The 9912-nt window shown below is 45.0% G+C and overlaps 1 long non-coding RNA gene across 1 annotated transcript; it reads right to left on the bottom strand.

The window, feature by feature from the left end:
* Window positions 1-2176: 2176 nt before the first annotated feature.
* Window positions 2177-9851, bottom strand: LOC123277394 (uncharacterized). The gene is made up of 4 exons (XR_011494438.1): window positions 9207-9851; window positions 8357-8582; window positions 2730-2794; window positions 2177-2430 (listed from the first exon to the last, which is right to left on the bottom strand). It is a non-coding gene; the product is annotated as an uncharacterized lncRNA (long non-coding RNA).
* Window positions 9852-9912: the final 61 nt, after the last annotated feature.

Raw genomic sequence — 9912 nt, 5'->3', positions numbered from 1 at the left:
ACACACGTGCATATGTCTTGGGGAATGGAGAAGGAAGGAGTTGTTTGGGGTTTAAGAGACTGAATGGGGGACAATGTGGCTGTTGAGCAGAGAGCAAGGGGAAGAACGGTGCACAAGAAAGATGCAGAGAGAAATCAGGGGCCTCGGTAAAGAGTTTGGTCTTTTATGAAAGAGCAATGGGTATCCGTTGAAGGATTCTAAGGGGGATGGTGTGATCAGCTGCTCTGTGCAGAGCAGATTCTGCAGGGAGCCTGTGTGGAAGCCTGAAGACCAGGCAGGGGGCTGTAGTAGAATTTTGGCTTGGACTAAACTGGTGGCAGAGAAGATGGAGACAGTAAATGGTGGTCAAAACGGCAGGGGTTCGTGATGTAGGAGGAGGTTGTAGGAGGAGGGGAAAGAGAAGAAGCGTCAAGGATGATGCCCAAGTTTCTGGCTCATACAGCTGAATGTGGGGGAGAGGTGAGGGGCATTGGAGAAGATGGGGACACCAGAGGAGCACCACACCTGGGGAGAGGGCTGGTGTGGAGACTCAAGAGTTCAGTGTTGACGATGTTGAGTGTGAGGGACCTTTGAAATACTTTTGAGATGAAAATAAGGACTGAATTTGGGGAAGCTGTCTCGGCTGGAGATGGACAGGTGAGGGCCCCCTAAGCCTTGGGTTGGGCTTGGGTGAGAAGCCCGGAAGAGTGAGAAGACAAGAGGAGCTTCAGGCAACTCCAACAATCCTGTTCTGTGAAATTGTCTCCACCACATACCTTGGCCCTTGTCCCAAGCAGTTCTTCCACGTGCCATGTGGGGCATATTCGCACCCCATTGCTAGTGTGCTTTTCCCCTTTTCCAATCCAAACTTTTCATCAACACATCATCTACGCAGTTTGTACTCTTGCCAAGGATCCACAACCTGAATCTAATCATGAGGAAACCATCAGACAAATCCAGATCACGTGGCAATACACAAGACAAGAAACCTGGCCCCTTCAAAAGTGTCAATGTCATGAAAGACAAAAAAAATCAGACAAAATAAATCAAGGGGAGAGTTCTGGAATCTAAATTAAAGGAGATGAGGAAAACATGACAATCAAATGTAATGTGTGATCCTTGGTTATATGATAAGTTAAAAGGAATAAGATTATAAAGGATATTTTGGGGACAATAGGGAAAACTCAAATATGGTATATTAGGGAATATTTACTGTATCAATATTTCTTGTATCAATATCAAATATCAATATTTATTATGTCAATCTTGGGTGTGATAATGACATTGGGATTATGTGGGAGGACATCCTGTTCTTGGGAAGTATATGCTGAAATATTTAGGGATGCTATGTCTAGAACTTCCAACTGCTTAGGGGAAAAAATTTCTAATATATGTAGAAAGAGAGAAATAAAGCAAATATTGGAATATGTTAACAAACTGGAGACTCTAAATGAAGATTATATAAGTATTCATTGTACTACTCTTGTAAATGTTCTCTGTTTTAAATGTCTTAAAATAATTGGGGAAATTGTAATGACTTCCGAGACCAACTACCCAGAATTGGGCCAAATCTCACAAGTTAAGGGTACAGCCCTCGACGAGACTACCTTCACTTCAGACACCAGCTTCAAGTTTGGGGGTCCTCAGGGCACCCTCATGTCTAACCAGCTGGCTACAAATTCAGGAGTTCCCACTACCCCCTCAGATTTGGGAATTCACTAGAACAACTCACAGAACGCAGGAAAGTGCTAGACTTACAATTAGAGTTTTTTGTGGCAAAAAGATAATCAGAACCAGCTAAAGGGAGAAACACACAGGGAGAAGTCTGGGTGGGTCCCAAATGCAACACTTCCATTGTCCCCTCCCCTGGAGTTAGGACACGTTACCCTCTCAGCACTCTGATGTGGGACAATACGCAGAGTATTGCCAACCAGAGGAGCTCACCCAAGCTTCGGTGTCCAGAGTTTTACTGGGGGTTCGTTACATAGCCATGGTTGGTTGAATCATTGGCCACACCCCTCATCTCCCTAGAGGTCGAGCTGATACCACATGGCTCAAAGCCCCAACCCTCTAATCACACCAGCGGTCTTTCTGGCAGGGCCAGTCCCCAGTCTGAGCTCACCATGAATAACAAACACACTATCATTCAGGAAATTTCAAGGATTTAGAGGTTATCTCCCAGGAACCAGGGACAAAGGCCAGCCAAATGCTTTATTACACAGAAATAAGACTAAATACATCTTTAAACAAAAATTTTTTAAAACTTTCATTAAGAACCGTAGTAGGTAGGCCTAGAGCATTTGAATCAAAAACCATGAGACTCCATGGACATAGTCTCAGCTCCATGCAGCCTCCAACAGCACAGTGTGTTTGCATCTTGAGTTTGAAGAGGCCACTTAGATCTCGCAACAGTTCCCATTTCAAAGGCATTAGGCTAAGCGTTCCACTTTTCTGCAGAGGGTCAGCCGTAAACAGTAAATACGCAGTTGTGGAGGAGTAAAGAACAGAAGAAAATAATTTACATTTGTTGTCCAGTACTTCTCAATTCAATTCAATATGCCAATCCTTATGATAATCACAGCCTATACTACTTCAATCAAATCAGATCTTCTAACTCTCCAAGTCAAACAGGGAGGAAGTCAGGATTCCAGGAGCAGTGTGAAAACTGAATAATTGTCAACTAGAACCGTAATCAGCTCTCTGGCCCCTTGGCCTTCTTCAACACTAGGCTGTGAACCAAAATGACTTACTGGGAACGCATCTGCAGGAGATGAGCTCCAGGCACAGGACAGAGAGAACCGCCTTGTTCACAGACCTAGTTGAAAGAATAGAAGGAAGAGATGTTCATGAAAAATGAAAAGAGGAGGCTTGTTATACAGCAAATAGAGGCTCTAGAAGCATCAATATTCTCTCTGTAACTAGTTTGTTTTTAAACATGAAAGTGATACATGCCTGTTGTAAAAAAAAAAAAGTTCAATCAGTAAAAGTGTATACCAGGAGTGACATTCAAAATATTTAACTGTTGCAAGAAGGGCACAGACCAATCAGAACCAGTTTCAAGGGGCCAGCCTGGTGGCGCAGTGGTTAAATTCACACGTTCCACTTCGCTTTTTTTTTTCTTTTTTGAAGAAGATTAGCCCTGAGCTAACATCTGCTGCCAATCCTCCTCTTTCTGCTGAGGAAGATTGGCCCTGAACTAACATCCATACCTGTCTTCCTCCACTTTATATGTGAGACGCCTACCACAGCATGGCTTGCCAAGTGGTGCCATGTCCACACTCGGGATCTGAACCGGCAAACCCTGGGCTGCCAAAGCAGAACGTGCACACTTAACCACTGCGCCACCAGGCCTGCCCTGTGCTCAGGGCTTATCTTAATCTTCCTCAAAAAAAAGAACTAATTCCAGCCACTGTACAGGAGAGGACCCACTGAATAGCAGGCTGGATACGCAACAAAAAAGAGGTTTCTCACCCCAGATTCCCAGCTGTGCTCCCCAGCAGTAACCACCATTAACTACTTAGGACTTGTTCCAGAGATGTTTTAAGCATCTATCAGCATATCTTTGTGCTTATATATCTGTTTTTATACAGATCTCTGTTTTTGAAAACACCATACTGTTGCGTAGCATACTTTTTTCTTTTAACAATGTATCTCAGGCATCTTTCTACATCTCCACATGTAGAGTTACCTCATTTTTGTGAAGCTTTAGCCGTGCTACTCAAAGTGTCAGCTGTGTATCACTGCTAGTCCAGGAACTGTGTATTTGGGTCTGAGAAAAGATAAGGCAGACCTTGCACCAGATGCAAATGAACTACGACTCTCCACACACTATTACTTCCACTGAAATAGACATTTTTTTTTCCAGTAAGACTTTCTTGATAAAGTCATTGATTTACATTCTGGCTCAAGCTCCTTATCTCCTAGCAGACCAGTAACAAACAGCAGACTGTTTACTTTGAGCAGCCATCATAGAGTATGTACACCACAAGTTATATAACCAATCCCCTCTTGATGGGCACTTAGGTTCCTACAAATGAGGGTTCTTCTGTGCACATATCTTTATGCGCTTGGGAGAGTATTTCCACAGGAGAAATTCCCAGGAGCAGAATCAAGGGTTGTGCAATTGATGAAAAAGCTGATCATGCTGGTGCCAGTGGCTGGAAGTGACCTCAGAGAGAACTAGTCCAACTCTTGCTTTTCATTGATAAGAAAACTGAAACAAGAAAGTTAAAAACAAGGTCCCAAGTCAGTGGCAGAAGTAGGAATGGCCCCAGCTCCTCTGAAAGGCACAGGTTGTCAGCGGAGCAACAACCTGAGACAAGGCTTTAGAGTCTGAGCTAAGGGGATGGATGGATACACTCACCCTGCAGAGACACTCTCTCTCCGATATCAATATAACTTGGAACAACGAAGGGCATCTCAGGGTCACCCTGGGGCCTGATCTGCAGGAAACCCAGCTCCTGTTTTCCTGGGTGTTGGTAGGCCTCCCGGGAAGATGTGTGAAGGAGATTTTGGAGCACACTGCTTGGGCCTTATTTAAGCCATGCCAAGGAGGAAGGAAGGAAAAGGTTGCATTAGACCAGGACATCCTAAGAAGGCAGAAGATTCACCTGGAAATTAGAAGAGTTAAATGATAGTGGCCTCTGATCAGAGAAAAGGAAGGGTGAAAAGGAATTAGAGGCCAATGAGGAATTAAAAGGGCAGAGAACAGAGCTGTGTAAGACAAGGACAGAGGGAGAGTTCAGCAGAGGCTAGAGGAAGTGGTCACAGAATCAGGAGAAACAGAGCAGTGGAGTCTCAAAGCCAAGAGAACAAAGTTCCAAGAAGGAATGAGTAGACTGCAGCGTGAAATGCTGCAGAGGGCTCAAATGAGACGAGGACTTTAAAACATCCATGCACGTGGCAACACGGAAGCCACGGTGACCTCGCTCAGAGTCTCTTCAGTAAAGCAGTAACAGCAGAATCCAGATTGCAATGGGTCGAGGAGGGAATGAGAAGGAAACAGAGTCACTGAGTGTAGATGATTCTTGGAAAGGAAGAGGGAGAGAGGGGAGGTGGCAGCTGGGGGAACTTAGGAGCATGTCCTGGAAGATCTTTACTCAACTTCTGCGTGCACAGGCAGGTCACTCACTCTCAAGGCCAGAAGTAGCTGGAGAGAGAAAGGGTAAGGCCCAGCTTCCCATACCAGCCTCCAGTGAATCCTGGTTCCCTGGGGGTTTGTATAAATTATCCATCGTAATAGAAGTCCATGCCCATACTGTTTGCAAAATGTATGCATGGGGCATGATAATAACAGTAGCCACCATTTACTGAGAGCTTATTTATGCAAAGCTGAGAGCTTTACATAAATTATTTCATTTAATCCTCTCAACAATTCTGTGAGGTAGGCCTTATTATTTTCTACAACTTGAAAATGATGAAACTTGAGACACAGAGAGCTTAATTAGCTGCTACAGGTCATCCCGCCAATAAATGGCAGTATCAGGATTCAAACCCAGGTTGCTCCTGCTCCAGCACTGGTGCTCCTAACCGTGAAGCCGGGGTCCCTCAAACTGGACTCTGAATCACAGGCTTCAGGACCACCTGGGGAGCATTGGAAAAACGCAAATCCCCAGGTCCCACAAAAGAGTTCTGACTCCAAATCTATGAAACTGGAGCCCGGAATCTGTACATCCATCAAGCTCCGCAAATGATCCCTCCACTCACAGAAGTCTTCTTAAGTGAAATATTTCCCTCCTGACCGTTTGAGCTGCCTGTGGTTGGTTTTCATCCACACTGGGATTCACACTCTTCACTGAGTCTGATAAAGTAGGCTGGACTGCTTGTTTGAGAGAAAGAAGCTCCTCGGCCTTAACCCAGACCTACTGAATGAGGATTTCCAGGGGAGAGACCTGGCGATCTGTGTATTTAGCAAGTTCTCCAGGCAATCCTTATCTTCAGAGAAGATTGAGAAACACTGTTCTGTGATTCACCGCTGGAAGTATCCTTAGCACTTCCCTGGGCTCTAATTTAGTTCTAACACTTAATCATTCTAAGCTCCATTTTCCTCATCTGTAAGATGGGTATAAATATGCCTGCCTGGGAGAGCCATTGTGAAGACTGGTAGTGTACCAATTAGGATTAGATTTACCTGCTTATAATAAAGACAAAGGAACAATGGCTTAAACAAAAGGGTTTATTTTTCTCTCAGGTTAAAGTATGGAGCCAGGCAATCCAGAGCTGGTATGAGGTCTCTTATCATTAGGGACAAAGACTTTTGATATCCTTCTACCCTTTCATTATTAACATATTGCCTCTTGGCATAAAATGGCTGCTGAGGCTGCAGCCATTTTGTCTATGGTCCTGGCAGAGGAAAGGGAAGAAGGGATTCACGTCCCAGCTCAGTCAAATCCCGTTAAGGACCATTTCCGGTAGGTCCTCGTAACACTTCTGATTATATCGCATGACCAGAACTTACTCATAGAGCCACACCTAGTCGCAGGAAAGGCTGGGAACTAAAATCTTTTAATTCAGCATCAGGTCTTTGCCACCCCAAATAAATCAGGTTCTGTTATTTAAAAAGAAAGGAGAATAAATATTGATGTGGCAGCACAAAAAATGTGCTTCTGCAGACTTTCTACTGCAGGGAGCTGAGGCCCCCAGCTGCCGTGCTTTGAAATCCACTGGCCAAGCCTCCCATGGGCCCACCCACCAATGACTGAGTGTGCTGGGGCACAAAGTCAGTCCTGAGAGAGAAGGGACTCCTTTGTCGGCTGACTTTGGCTCAAGGACTCCCCGACGGCTTTGCCAAACCTTTCTGTGAGACTTCATTAGACTGAATCTTCCTGAAAATGCAGGGCCATGGGGGACCCTTGATCCCAAGCTTGTCTTCCTCTCTCCTTCACTTGGGGTCTGATGGCCCTCCTGGCCTCCTCTAGCTCCCTCCCTTCTCTAGCTCTCTCCCTATTTCCTGTCATAGGAGCATTTCCCCTAGTAAAATGCTTGCACACATCAATCCTATCTTTTTTTTTTCCTTTTTCTCCCAAAGCCCCCCAGTACATAGTTGTATATTTTAGTTGTGGGTCCTTCTAGTTGTGTCATGTGGGACGCCACCTCAGCGTGGCCTGATGAGCCGTACCATGTCCACGCCCAGGATTCAAACTGGTGAAACCCTGGGCCGCCAAAGCAGAGTGCGCAGACTTAACCACTTGGCTATGGGGCCGACCCCTTAATCCCATCTTGGTGCCTGCATCTCGAAGGGCCTGCCTAACAAAATTGGCAAGGCAATTCAGTCTCTAGCACAGATTCAATGGCAGATATAACACCTACATAACTCAGGGATGGGCATGTAGTAAGCACTCAACAAATAGTAGCGGTGTGATGATAATGGCGGTGGAGGAGGAAGTAGTCCAGAGCCAGCCATGGAGGAAGGAGTGCTTACAGATCGGGCGGTGGGGTGAACACAGGGTCTGAGGCAAATCACTCTGTTTGATTTTCCTTTACCCCCAGAATATTTCCATTACAGTAAAATCTGGTTAAAATTGGCACCAAAATCAGTATGAAAAGGAGAAAATAGACTCTAAATAGTTGTCATCACCAGGCAATTGAACTGTTGTTACTTAGCATCAGCCATTTCAAGTCATTTTTCAACAAAAAGAAAGAAAGAAAAAAAAGAAGCAGGGCAGGCCCTGAGACAAAATTACACAAAATAAACCCAATGTCCTGAGCACCTCTGATCTTCATATTGGAAAAATGGTGACCAGAAATTACTTGTCATGATGACCTAAGAACACTATTCCCATGAGAACAGTTTTCCCTCTCTTCCAGAGGGAGAGAAGCCACAATGGGGGCAAAAGGTAGACGTAACCTGTACATGACACAAAATTTCCAGGGAACTTACCCAACATTATGTACTTGCACATGGCAGGAGTTTAATGAATGATGGCCACCCAGACAATTGAATGGCTCACTCAAGGTTATAGCTCACCATTCATTCATTCATTCATTCATTCAAGAAAGATTTGTAGAAATCCTACTACGTGCCAGGCCCTGTACTAGGCACTGAGGGTGCTACAGTGAACAAGACAGTTGAGGTCCTTGCCTTCGTCCTTCTACAGAGAAATCTCATTTGCAGACATTTTATGAGAGCCCCTCTACCTCTGTCTTTCCAGGGACACAGCCTGAATCGGCAGCCACTTAAATCATCTATCAGATTGAAAACCCATACATTGCTTCTGAAATATGTTCTTGGTCTCTGAAACCAAGTTGACTAACCCATGTAAAATTATCCCTGACGTGACCTTGGGTTTCCATTGGCCTCTGTGTTAGTTATCTATTGCTGTTGTAACAAGTTACCTCCAAAACTTACAGCTTAAAATAAATTTATTTATTATCTCACCGAGGTAAGGACTGACTTTGCTGGATGGTCTGGCCCAGGGTCTCTCATAAAGTCTCAGTCAAGGTGTCAGTTGGGGCTGCAGTCATCTGAAGGCTTGACCGGGGCTGGAGCATCTGCTTCCAAAGTGGCTCACACACATGACTAGCCAGTTGATGCTGGCTGCTGCCAAGAGGCCTCAGCTCTTTGCTTCATGAGTCTCTCCATAGGACTCCTCATGACGTGGCAGCTGGCTTCGCCCAGAGCAAATGATTTGACAGAAAGAGAGAGACAAGACAGAGACAGAGGTACCAAGCGAGAAGCTATGATGGCTTTTATAATCTAATCTCAGAACTGACATGCCACCACTTCTCCTGTACTCTGCTGGTCACACAGACCAGCCCCTGGTACAGTGTGGGAGGGGACTCTACAAAGGTATGAAAACCAGGAGGTGGGGGTCATTGGGGGCCATCTAGGGGACTGGTTACCACAGGCTCCATGGAGAGCTCCCTCTCCCCAAACTCCACCCAAACCCAGGGGAAGAAAGGGTGTGTGCAGATTTCTCTGTTTGAAAATACAAAGCACACAGCAGTGAATTTACTATGTCCTGGAAACCCAGTGTTCGAGCCCCACAGAACTGCCTTTCCTCAACTGCACTTTAGCATCATGCCATAGGCCTGCATAGAAGGATATCATAGAAACAGCTCCAATGACCTTCCTGGTGTTTGTTTCACTCTTCCGTCAATGTCCTCTCTCCAAGGACCCACAGGAAAAAATCTCTCTCTGGTCTCAGGGTCAGGAGAAGTTGTGCTTCTGAATAACTAACTACTTTGTTTTTCTCATTTAAAAAACCTGGAATTTCGTTACCACTCACATTTCCGTCTTTACTTGGGCTGTTTGGAAGCTTGAAGCCAATCGTGTGAGCCTCTGCTGGCATCCATCTCCTTGGGCTGATGGCATCCTGGAATTCTTTCTTCCATTCGTCCTCTATTTTCTCCAATTCCCTCAGCTTTTCGCTTTACCTTTTTGTATACTTTGTACTTTTATAATTCCCTTCAAAGTTTTTGTGGATTGAAGGGGAGTATAAATACTTAACAAAATTAAAGTTTTTGTCTGCACTGATGACTTACATACAGTGCCATCTAGTGGTGAGAGTGATAATCTCCAGAGGAGAAACCTGCCTGATTTTTCAGACTTGTTTTTGCAGGGAAGTGAGGATTGTGGGGTTGGAAGAGACGGGAGACCAGGACCTCTCTCTATGCTTTGCCAGGGCATTGAGACTGCTGGGGAGTAAAGAGACTCCAGGCAGAGCAATGGGGCAGGTGATTCAATGACTGGAATCCAACATAAATTACTGGAACCTGAAGAAGCAGTCAAAAAGAAGGGTGAAGACCTTGCAAATGTGGAAGGCACCGGCAGTGGAAGGGTTAAGTGAAAGGTGTTAGAAAAGCTAAACAATGAAAACAGACCATATTCAAGCAAATGATCACTTGAAAGGCACTTAAGGTGGGTTGACTTCAGATGCAACCAGCCATTTTTTAAGTATTTACATTAAGCATAGGAAGAAGCTTAGAGTCTAA

This window comes from Equus asinus, chromosome 15 (assembly GCF_041296235.1).
Source record: "Equus asinus isolate D_3611 breed Donkey chromosome 15, EquAss-T2T_v2, whole genome shotgun sequence".
NCBI lineage: Eukaryota > Metazoa > Chordata > Mammalia > Perissodactyla > Equidae > Equus > Equus asinus.
The sequence above is the reverse complement of the archived record's forward strand: the minus strand, read 5'-3'. Positions and strand labels throughout refer to the sequence as shown.